Source organism: Phyllobates terribilis, unplaced genomic scaffold (genome assembly GCF_046119375.1).
Source record: "Phyllobates terribilis strain yellow unplaced genomic scaffold, ASM4611937v1 Scaffold_7__3_contigs__length_470593459, whole genome shotgun sequence".
Lineage (NCBI taxonomy): Eukaryota > Metazoa > Chordata > Amphibia > Anura > Dendrobatidae > Phyllobates > Phyllobates terribilis.
This window is the reverse complement of record NW_027362767.1, coordinates 189,214,414-189,226,629: the sequence shown is the minus strand read 5'-3', so window position 1 is coordinate 189,226,629 and position 12,216 is coordinate 189,214,414.

The window sequence follows — 12,216 nt, the reverse complement described above, 5'->3', positions numbered from 1 at the left end:
CAGCAGTCTATAACCTGTATGCCCATAGTAATAGTTTATCTGATATGAGACAGACAGGGATCGTTGTCCTCAGCAGTCTATAAGCTGTGTGCCCATAATAATAGTTTATCTGACATGAGGCAGACAGGGATAGCTGTCCTCAGTAGTCTATCACCTGTGTGCCCATAATAATAGTTTATCTGATATGAGGCAGACAGGGATCGTTGACCTCAGCAGTCTATAACCTGTGTGCCCATAATAATAGTTTATCTGATATGAGGCAGACAGGGATCGCTGTCCTCAGCAGTCTATAACCCGTGTGCTCATAATAATAGTTTATCTGATATGAGGCAGACAGGGATCGCTGTCCTCAGCAGTCTATAACCTGTATGCCCATAGTAATAGTTTATCTGATATGAGACAGACAGGGATCACTGTCCTCAGCAGTATATAGTCTGTGTGCCCATAATAATAGTTTATCTGATATGAGGCTGACAGGGATAGCTGTCCTCAGCAGTCTATAACCTGTGTGCCTTTAATAATAGTTTATCTTATATGAGACAGAAATGGATCGCTGTCCTCAGCAGTCTATAAGCTGTGTGCTCATAATAATAGTTTATCTGATATGAGGAAGACAGGGATCGCTGTCCTCAGCAGTCTATAACCTTTGTGCCCATAATAATAGTTTATCTGACATGAGGCAGACAGGGATAGCTGTCCTCAGTAGTCTATAACCTGTGTGCCCATAATAATAGTTTATCTGATATGAGACAGACAGGGATCGCTGTCCTCAGCACTCTATAACCTGTGTGCCCATAATAATAGTTTATCTGACATGAGGCTGACAGGGATAACTGTCCTCAGCAGTCTATAACCTGTGTGCCTTTAATAATAGTTTATCTTATATGAGACAGACATGGATCGCTGTCCTCAGCAGTCTATAAGCTGTGTGCCCATAATAATAGTTTATCTCATATGAGGCAGACAGGGATCGCTGTCCTCAGCAGTCTATAACCTTTGTGCCCATAATAATAGTTTATCTGACATGAGGCAGACAGGGATAGCTGTCCTCGGTAGTCTATAACCTGTGTGCCCATAATAATAGTTTATCTGATATGAGGCAGACAGGGATCGTTGTCCTCAGCAGTCTATAACCTGTGTGCCCATAATAATAGTTTATCTGATATGAGGCAGACAGGGATCGCTGTCCTCAGCAGTCTATAACCTTTGTGCCCATAATAATAGTTTATCTGACAAGAGGCAGACAGGGATCGCTGTCCTCAGCAGTCTATAACCTGTATGCCCATAGTAATAGTTTATCTGATATGAGACAGACAGGGATCACTGTCCTCAGCAGTATATAGTCTGTGTGCCCATAATAATAGTTTATCTGATATGAGGCAGACAGGGATCGCGGTCCTCAGCAGTCTATAACCTGTGTGCCCATAATAATAGTTTATCTGATATGAGACAGACAGGGATCACTGTCCTCAGCACTCTATAACCTGTGTGCCCATAATAATAGTTTATCTTATATAAGACAGACATGGATCGCTGTCCTCAGCAGTCTATAAGCTGTGTGCCCATAATAATAGTTTTTCTGACATGAGGCAGACAGGGATCGCTGTCCTCAGCAGTCTATAACCTGTGTGCCCATAATAATAGTTTATCTGATATGAGGCAGACAGGGAACATTGTCCTCAGCAGTCTATAACCTGTGTGCCCATAATAATAGTTTATCTGATATGAGGCAGACAGGGATCGCTGTCCTCAGCAGTCTATAACCTGTATGCCCATAGTAATAGTTTATCTGATATGAGACAGACAGGGATCACTGTCCTCAGCAGTCTATAACCTGTGTGCCCATAATAATAGTTTATCTGATATGAGGCAGACAGGGATAGCTGTCCTCAGTAGTCTATAACCTGTGTGCCTTTAATAATAGTTTATCTTATATGAGACAGACATGGATCGCTGTCCTCAGCAGACTATAAGCTGTGTGCCCATAATAATAGTTTATCTGATATGAGGCAGACAGGGATCGCTGTCCTCAGCAGTCTATAACCTTTGTGCCCATAATAATAGTTTATCTGACATGAGGCAGACAGGGATAGCTGTCCTCAGTAGTCTATAACCTGTGTGCCCATAATAATAGTTTATCTGATATGAGGCAGACAGGGATCGTTGTCCTCAGCAGTCTATAACCTGTGTGCCCATAATAATAGTTTATCTAATATGAGGCAGACAGGGATCACTGTCCTCAGCATTCTATAACCTGTGGGCCCATAATAATAGTTTATCTGATATGAGACAGACAGGGATCCCTGTCCTCAGCAGTCTACAAGCTGTGTGCCCATAATAATAGTTTATCTGATATGAGACAGACAGGGATCGCTGTCCTCAGCAGTCTCTAACCTGTGTGCCAATAATAATAGTTTATCTGATATGAGGCAGACAGGCATCGCTATCCTCAGCAGTCTATAACCTGTGTGCCCATAATAATAGTTTATCTGATATGAGACAGACAGGGATCACTGTCCTCAGCACTCTATAACCTGTGTGCCCATAATAATAGTTTATCTGATATGAGGCAGACAGGGATCGCTGTCCTCAGCAGTCTATAAGCTGTGTGCCCTTAATAATAGTTTATCTGATATGAGAAAGACAGGGATCGCTGTCCTCAGCAGTCTATAACCTGTGTGCCCATAATAATAGTTTATCTGATATGAGGCAGAGAGGGATCTTTGTCCTCAGCAGTCTATAATCTGTGTGCCCATAATAATAGTTTATCTGATATGAGGCAGACAGGGATAGCTGTCCTCAGCAGTCTATAACCTGTGTGCCCATAATAATAGTTTATCTGATATGAGGCAGACAGGGATCGCTGTCCTCAGCAGTCTATAACATGTGTGCCCATAATAATAGTTTATCTGATATGAGACAGACAGGGATCGCTGTCCTCAGCAGTCTATAACCTGTGTGCCCATAATAATAGTTTATCTGATATGAGGCAGACAGGGATCTCTGTCCTCAGCAGTCTATAATCTGTGTGCCCATAATAATAGTTTATCTGATATGAGGCAGACAGGGATAGCTGTCCTCAGCAGTCTATAACCTGTGTGCCCATAATAATAGTTTATCTGATATGAGGCAGACGGGGATCGCTGTCCTCAGCAGTCTATAACCTGTGTGCCCATAATAATAGTTTATCTGATATGAGACAGACAGGGATCGCTGCCTCAGCAGTCTATAACCTGTGTGCCCATAATAATAGTTTATCTGATATGGGACAGACAGGGATCGCTGTCCTCAGCAGTCTATAACCTGTGTGCCCATAATAATACTTTATCTGATATGAAACAGACAGGGATCGCTGTCCTCAGCAGTCTATAACCTGTGTGCCCATAATAATAGTTTATCTTAAATGAGACAGACAGGGATCGCTGTCCTCAGCAGTCTAAAAGCTGTGTGCCCATAAATATAGTTTATCTGATATGAGGCAGATAGTGATCACTGTCCTCAGCAGTCTATAACCTGTGTGCCCATAATAATAGTTTATCTGATATGAGACAGACAGGGATCGCTGTCCTCAGCAGTCTGTAACCTCTGTGCCCATAATAATAGTTTATCTGATATGAGGCAGACAGGGATCGCTGTCCTCAGCAGTCTATAACCTGTGTGCCTATAATAATAGTTTATCTGATATGAGACAGACAGGGATCGCTGTCCTCAGCAGTCTATAACCTGTGTGCCCATAATAATAGTTTATCTGATATGAGACAGACAGGGATCGCTGTCCTCAGCAGTCTATAACCTGTGTGCCCATAATAATAGTTTATCTGTTATGAGGCAGACAGGGATCGCTGTCCTCAGCAGTCTATAACCTGTGTGCCCATAATAATACTTTATCTGTTATGAAACATACAGGGATCGCTGTCCTCAGCAGTCTATACCCTGTGTGCCCATAAATATAGTTTATCTTATATGAGACAGACAGGGATCGCTGTCCTCAGCAGTCTATAAGCTGTGTGCCCATAATAATAGTTTATCTGATATGAGGCAGACAGGGATCGCTGTCCTCAGCAGTCTATAACCTGTGTGCCCATAATAATAGTTTATCTGATATGAGACAGACAGGGATCGCTGTCCTCAGCAGTCTATAACCTGTGTGCCCATAATAATAGTTTATCTGACATGAGGCAGACAGGGATCGCTGTCCTCATCAGTCTATAACCTGTGTGCCCATAATAATAGTTTATCTGTTATGAGGCAGACAGGGATCGCTGTCCTCAGCAGTTTATAACCTGTGTGCCCATAATAATACTTTATCTGATATGAAACAGACAGGGATCGCTGTCCTCAGCAGTCTATAACCTGTGTGCCCATAATAATTGTTTATCTTATATGAGACAGACAGGAATGGCTGTCCTCAGCAGTCTATAAGCTGTGTGCCCATAATAATAGTTTATCTGATATGAGGCAGACAGGGATCGCTGTCCTCAGCAGTCTATAACCTCTGTGCCCATAATAATAGTTTATCTGATATGAGGCAGACAGGGATCGCTGTCCTCAGCAGTCTATAACCTGTATGCTTATAGTAATAGTTTATCTGATTTGAGGCAGACAGGGATCGCTGTCCTCAGCAGTCTATAACCTGTATGCCCATAGTAATAGTTTATCTGATATGAGGCAGACAGGGATCACTGTCCTCAGCAGTCTATAACCTGTGTGCCCATAATAATAGTTTATCTGATATGAGACAGACAGGGATCGCTGTCCTCAGCAGTCTATAAGCTGTGTGCCCATAATAATAGTTTATCTGATATGAGGCAGACAGGGATCGCTGTCCTCAGCAGTCTATAACCTGTGTGCCCATAATAATAGTTTATCTGATATGAGACAGACAGGGATCGCTGTCCTCAGCAGTCTATAACCTGTGTGCCCATAATAATAGTTTATCTGACATGAGGCAGACAGGGATCGCTGTCCTCTGCAGTCTATAACCTGAGTGCCCATAATAATAGTTTATCTGTTATGAGGCAGACAGGGATCGCTGTCCTCAGCAGTCTATAACCTGTGTGCCCATAATAATACTTTATCTGATATGAAACAGACAGGGATCGCTGTCCTCAGCAGTCTATAACCTGTGTGCCCATAATAATTGTTTATCTTATATGAGACAGACAGGAATGGCTGTCCTCAGCAGTCTATAAGCTGTGTGCCCATAATAATAGTTTATCTGATATGAGGCAGACAGGGATCGCTGTCCTCAGCAGTCTATAACCTCTGTGCCCATAATAATAGTTTATCTGATATGAGGCAGACAGGGATCGCTGTCCTCAGCAGTCTATAACCTGTGTGCCCATAATAATAGTTTATCTGATATGAGACAGACAGAGATCGCTGTCCTCAGCAGTCTATAACCTCTGTGCCCATAATAATAGTTTATCTGATATGAGGCAGACAGGGATCGCTGTCCTCAGCAGTCTATAACCTGTGTGCCCATAATAATAGTTTATCTGATATGAGGCAGACAGGGATCGCTGTCCTCAGCAGTCTATAACCTGTATGCCCATAGTAATAGTTTATCTTATATGAGACAGACAGGGATCACTGTCCTCAGCAGTATATAGTCTGTGTGCCCATAATAATAGTTTATCTGATATGAGGCAGACAGGGATCGCTGTCCTCAGCAGTCTATAACCTTTGTGCCCATAATAATAATTTATCTGACATGAGGCTGACAGGGATAGCTGTCCTCAGCAGTCTATAACCTGTGTGCCTTTAATAATAGTTTATCTTATATGAGACAGACATGGATCGCTGTCCTCAGCAGTCTATAAGCTGTGTGCCCATAATAATAGTTTATCTGATATGAGGCAGACAGGGATCGCTGTCCTCAGCAGTCTATAACCTTTGTGCCCATAATAATAGTTTATCTGACATGAGGCAGACAGGGATAGCTGTCCTCAATAGTCTATAACCTGTGTGCCCATAATAATAGTTTATCTGATATGAGGCAGACAGGGATCGTTGTCCTCAGCAGTCTATAACCTGTGTGCCCATAATAATAGTTTATCTGATGTGAGACAGACAGGGATCGCTGTCCTCAGCAGTCTATAACCTTTGTGCCCATAATAATAGTTTATCTGACATGAGGCAGACAGGGATCGCTGTCCTCAGCAGTCTATAAGCTGTGTGCCCATAATAATAGTTTATCTGATATGAGGCAGGCAGGGATCGTTGTCCTTAGCAGTCTATAACCTGTGTGCCCATAATAATAGTTTATCTGATATGAGACAGACAGTGATCACTGTCCTCAGCATTCTATAACCTGTGTGCCCATAATAATAGATTATCTGATATGAGACAGACAGGGATCGCTGTCCTCAGCAGTCTACAAGCTGTGTGCCCAAAATAATAGTTTATCTGATATGAGTCAGACAGGGATCGCTGTCTTCAGCAGTCTCTAACCTGTGTGCCCATAATAATAGTTTATCTGATATGAGGCAGACAGGGATCGCTGTCCTCAGCAGTCTATAACCTGTGTGCCCATAATAATAGTTTATCTTAAATGAGACAGACAGGGATCGCTGTCCTCAGCAGTCTATAACCTGTGTGCCTATAATAATAGTTTATCTGATATGAGACAGACAGGGATCGCTGTCCTCAGCAGTCTATAACCTGTGTGCCCATAATACTAGTTTATCTTATATGAGACAGACAGGGATCGCTCTCCTCAGCAGTCTATAACCTGTGTGCCCATAATAATAGTTTATCTGTTATGAGGCAGACAGGGATCGCTGTTCTCAGCAGTCTATAACCTGTGTGCCCATAATAATACTTTATCTGATATGAAACAGACAGGGATCGCTGTCCTCAGCAGTCTATAACCTGTGTGCCCATAATAATAGTTTATCTTATATGAGACAGACAGGGATCGCTGTCCTCAGCAGTCTATAAGTTGTGTGCCCATAATAATAGTTTATCTGATATGAGGCAGACAGGGATCGCTGTCCTCAGCAGTCTATAACCTGTGTGCCCATAATAATAGTTTATCTGATATGAGACAGACAGGGATCGCTGTCCTCAGCAGTCTATAACCTGTGTGCCCATAATAATAGTTTATCTGACATGAGGCAGACAGGGATCGCTGTCCTCAGCAGTCTACAAGCTGTGTGCCCATAATAATAGTTTATCTGATATGAGTCAGACAGGGATCGCTGTCCTCAGCAGTCTCTAACCTGTGTGCCCATAATAATAGTTTATCTGATGTGAGGCAGACAGGGATCGCTATCCTCAGCAGTCTATAACCTGTGTGCCCATAATAATAGTTTATCTGATATGAGACAGACAGGGATCGCTGTCCTCAGCACTCTATAACCTGTGTGCCCATAATAATAATTTATCTGATATAAGGCAGACAGGGATCGCTGTCCTCAGCAGTCTATAAGCTGTGTGCCCTTAATAATAGTTTATCTGATATGAGACAGACAGGGATCGCTGTCCTCAGCAGTCTATAATCTGTGTGCCTATAATAATAGTTTATCTGATATGAGACAGACAGGGATCGCTGTCCTCAGCAGTCTATAACCTGTGTGCCCATAATAATAGTTTATCTGATATGAGGCAGACAGGGATCACTGTCCTCAGCAGTCTATAATCTGTGTGCCCATAATAATAGTTTATCTGATATGAGGCAGACAGGGATAGCTGTCCTCAGCAGTCTATAACCTGTATGCCCATAATAATAGTTTATCTGATATGAGGCAAACAGGGATCGCTGTCCTCAGCAGTCTATAACCTGTATGCCCATAGTAATAATTTATCTGATATGAGGCAGACAGGGATCGCTGTCCTCAGCAGTCTATAACCTGTATGCTTATAGTAATAGTTTATCTGATTTGAGGCAGACAGGGATCGCTGTCCTCAGCAGTCTATAACCTGTATGCCCATAGTAATAGTTTATCTGATATGAGGCAGACAGGGATTGCTGTCCTCAGCAGTCTATAACCTGTATGCCCATAGTAATAGTTTATCTGATATGAGGCAGACAGGGATAGCTGTCCTCAGCAGTCAATAACCTGTGTGCCCAAAATAATAGTTTATCTGATATGAGACAGACAGGGATCGTTGTCCTCAGCAGTCTATAACCTGTGTGCCCATAATAATAGTTTATCTGATATGAGACAGACAGGGATCGCTGCCTCAGCAGTCTATAACCTGTGTGCCCAAAATAATAGTTTATCTGATATGAGTCAGACAGGGATCGTTGTCCTCAGCAGTCTATAACCTGTGTGCCCATAATAATAGTTTATCTGATATGAGGCAGACAGGGATCGCTGTCCTCAGCAGTCTATAACCTGTGTACCCATAATAATACTTTATCTGATATGAGACAGACAGGGATCGCTGTCCTCAGCAGTCTATAACCTGTGTGCCCATAATAATAGTTTATCTTATATGAGACAGACTGGGATCGCTGTCCTCAGCAGTCTATAACCTGTGTGCCCATAATAATAGTTTATCTTATATGAGACAGACAGGGATCGCTGTCCTCAGCAGTCTATAACCTCTGTACCCATAATAATAGTTTATCTGATATGAGGCAGACAGGGATCGCTGTCCTCAGCAGTCTATAACCTGTGTGCCCATAATAATAGTTTATCTGGTATGAGGCAGACAGGGATCGCTGTCCTCAGCAGTCTATAACCTGTGTGCCCATAATAATAGTTTATCTGATATGAGGCAGACAGGGATCGCGGTCCTCAGCAGTCTATAACCTGTGTGCCCATATTAATAGTTTATCTGATATGTGACAGACAGGGATCGCTGCCTCAGCAGTCTATAACCTGTGTGCCCATAATAATAGTTTATCTGATATGAGACAGACAGGGATCGCTGTCCTCAGCAGTCTATAACCTGTGTGCCCATAATAATAATACTTTATCTGTTATGAGGCAGACAGGGATCGCTGTCCTCAGCAGTCTATAACCTGTGTGCCCATAATAATAGTTTATCTGATATGAAACAGACAGGGATCGCTGTCCTCAGCAGTCTATAACCTGTGTGCCCATAATAATAGTTTATCTTAAATGAGACAGACAGGGATCGCTGTCCTCAGCAGTCTATAAGCTGTGTGCCCATAATAATAGTTTATCTGATATGAGGCAGACAGGGATCGCTGTCCTCAGCAGTCTATAACCTGTGTGCCCATAATAATAGTTTATCTTAAATGAGACAGACAGGGATCGCTGTCCTCAGCAGTCTATAAGCTGTGTGCCCATAAAAATAGTTTATCTGATATGAGGCAGATAGGGATCACTGTCCTCAGCAGTCTATAACCTGTGTCCCTATGATAATAGTTTATCTGATATGAGACAGACAGGGATCACTGTCCTCAGCAGTCTATTACCTCTGTGCCCATAATAATAGTTTATCTGATATGAGGCAGACAGGGATCGCTGTCCTCAGCAGTCTATAACCTGTGTGGATATAATAATAGTTTATCTGATATGAGACAGACAGGGATTGCTGTCCTCAGCAGTCTATAACCTGTGTGCCCATAATAATAGTTTATCTGATATGAGACAGACAGGGATTGCTGTCCTCAGCAGTCTATAACCTGTGTGCCCATAATAATAGTTTATCTGATATGAGACAGACAGGGATCGCTGTCCTCAGCAGTCTATAACCTGTGTGCCCATAATAATAGTTTATCTGTTATGAGGCAGACAGGGATCGCTGTTCTCAGCAGTCTATAACCTGTGTGCCCATAATAATACTTTATCTGATATGAAACAGACAGGGATCGCTGTCCTCAGCAGTCTATAACCTGTGTGCCCATAATAATAGTTTATCTTATATGAGACAGACAGGGATCGCTGTCCTCAGCAGTCTATAAGTTGTGTGCCCATAATAATAGTTTATCTGATATGAGGCAGACAGGGATCGCTGTCCTCAGCAGTCTATAACCTGTGTGCCCATAATAATAGTTTATCTGATATGAGACAGACAGGGATCGCTGTCCTCAGCAATCTATAACCTGTGTGCCCATAATAATAGTTTATCTGACATGAGGCAGACAGGGATTGCTGTCCTCAGCAGTCTATAACCTGTGTGCCCATAATAATAGTTTATCTGTTATGAGGCAGACAGGGATCGCTGTCCTCAGCAGTCTATAACCTGTGTGCCCATAATAATTGTTTATCTTATATGAGACAGACAGGGATGGCTGTCCTCAGCAGTCTATAAGCTGTGTGCCCATAATAACAGTTTATCTGATATGAGACAGACAGGGATCGCTGTCCTCAGCAGTCTATAACCTCTGTGCCCATAATAATATTTTATCTGATATGAGGCAGACAGGGATCGCTGTCCTCAGCAGTCTATAACCTGTGTGCCCATAATAATAGTTTATCTGATATGAGGCAGACAGGGATCGCTGTCCTCAGCAGTCTATAACCTGTATGCCCATAGTAATAGTTTATCTGATATGAGACAGACACGGATCACTGTCCTCAGCAGTATATAGTCTGTGTGCCCATAATAATAGTTTATCTGATATGAGGCAGATAGGGATCGCTGTCCTCAGCAGTCTATAACCTGTGTGCCCATAATAATAGTTTATCTGATATGAGGCAGACAAGGATCGCTGTCCTCAGCAGTCTATAACCTTTGTGCCCATAATAATAGTTTATCTGACATGAGGCTGACAGGGATAGCTGTCCTCAATAGTCTATAACCTCTGTGCCCATAATAATAGTTTATCTGATATGAGGCAGACAGGGATCGGTGTCCTCAGCAGTCTATAACCTGTGTGCCCATAATAATAGTTTATCTGATATGAGGCAGACAGGGATCGCTGTCCTCAGCAGTCTGTAACCTTTGTGCCCATAATAATAGTTTATCTGATATGAGGCAGACAAGGATCGCTGTCCTCAGCAGTCTATAAGCTGTGTGCCCATAATTATAGTTTATCTGATATGAGGCAGACAGGGATCGTTGTCCTTAGCAGTCTATAACGTGTGTGCCCATAATAATAGTTTATCTGATATGAGACAGACAGGGATCACTGTCCTCAGCATTCTATAACCTGTGTGCCCATAATAATAGTTTATCTGATATGAGACAGACAGGGATCGCTGTCCTCAGCAGTCTACAAGCTGTGTGCCCATAATAATAGTTTATCTGATATGAGTCAGACAGGGATCGCTGTCCTCAGCAGTCTCTAACCTGTGTGCCCATAATAATAGTTTATCTGATATGAGGCAGACAGGGATCGCTATCCTCAGCAGTCTATAACCTGTGTGCCCATAATAATAGTTTATCTGATATGAGACAGACAGGGATCGCTGTCCTCAGCACTCTATAACCTGTGTGCCCATAATAATAATTTATCTGATATGAGGCAGACAGGGATCGCTGTCCTCAGCAGTCTATAAGCTGTGTGCCCTTAATAATAGTTTATCTGATATGAGACAGACAGGGACTGCTGTCCTCAGCAGTCTATAATCTGTGTACCTATAATAATAGTTTATCTGATATGAGACAGACAGGGATCGCTGTCCTCAGCAGTCTATAACCTGTGTGCCCATAATAATAGTTTATCTGATATGAGGCAGACAGGGATCGCTGTCCTCAGCAGTCTATAACCTGTGTACCCATAATAATACTTTATCTGATATGAGACAGACAGGGATCGCTGTCCTCAGCAGTCTATAACCTGTGTGCCCATAATAATAGTTTATCTTATATGAGACAGACTGGGATCGCTGTCCTCAGCAGTCTATAACCTGTGTGCCCATAATAATAGTTTATCTTATATGAGACAGACAGGGATCGCTGTCCTCAGCAGTCTATAACCTGTGCACCCATAATAATAGTTTATCTGATATGAGGCAGACAGGGATCGCTGTCCTCAGCAGTCTATAAGCTGTGTGCCCATAATAATAGTTTATCTGGTATGAGGCAGACAGGGATCGCTGTCCTCAGCAGTCTATAACCTGTATGCCCATAGTAATAGTTTATCTGATATGAGGCAGACAGGGATCGCGGTCCTCAGCAGTCTATAACCTTTGTGCCCATAATAATAGTTTATCTGACATGAGGCAGACAGGGATCGCTGTCCTCAGCAGTCTATAAGCTGTGTGCCCATAATAATAGTTTATCTGATATGAGGCAGACAGGGATCGTTGTCCTTAGCAGTCTATAACCTGTGTGCCCATAATAATAGTT